The 580-nt window shown below is 37.4% G+C and overlaps 1 protein-coding gene and 1 long non-coding RNA gene across 3 annotated transcripts in view; both read left to right on the top strand.

Moving 5' to 3' along the window:
* Positions 1 to 580, top strand: part of Sbf2 (SET binding factor 2) — a 508,807-nt gene that overhangs the window by 17,922 nt on the left and 490,305 nt on the right. The gene's annotated exons all lie outside the window — the stretch shown is intronic.
* The window catches only part of LOC111817693, a 9,370-nt gene that overhangs the window by 3,666 nt on the left and 5,124 nt on the right, over positions 1 to 580 (top strand). The window lies entirely within an intron of this gene.

Raw genomic sequence — 580 nt, 5'->3', positions numbered from 1 at the left:
TGCTAATTTCTGCTAAGTCTTCCTTCCTAGGAACTGAGCTATATCCCTGGCTTCAACAGATTGTCTTTGATTTCAGTCTTCCAAAGTTGACATTGGAAGGAAAGCCTCCATATGGGAAAGGTTGTCTTAACCTCAGAGTTTCAGTTCTTCTATTTCTCCAGTGACTTCACGGAGTGCCACATTTTCTTAACATTCTGGCCCTGTATAATCATTTTTCCCTTTATTTTGTGAAATGCAGCTGAGGCAGGCTGTACCATTGAAGTAAGGCAAAATCAAGACAAAAGAATAATGAAGTCAGAGAGTAACTTTTAAGTCAGTTTATAAGGTATAGTATATTCCTTTAGGTGAGGTTTGGTTGAGGTGTATTTTATGTTTTTGGTGCTAAGGACTAAACCCAGAGCTTCCAGCTTGCTAGGCAAGCATTCTACTGCTGAGCCAAATCCCTAGCCCCTGATTTACTCCTTTTAGGGCTCTAGTCTGTTAAGGGGATATCACCTTGCTTAGTTTTTTGGTTTTTTGTTACATAATAAAAATTACCTTTCCTTTCAACATCTCTAAGTTTTTTTTTTTTTTTTTTTTT

This window comes from Octodon degus, unplaced genomic scaffold, assembly GCF_000260255.1.
Source record: "Octodon degus isolate 3935 unplaced genomic scaffold, OctDeg1.0 scaffold00067, whole genome shotgun sequence".
NCBI lineage: Eukaryota > Metazoa > Chordata > Mammalia > Rodentia > Octodontidae > Octodon > Octodon degus.
The sequence above is the reverse complement of the archived record's forward strand: the minus strand, read 5'-3'. Positions and strand labels throughout refer to the sequence as shown.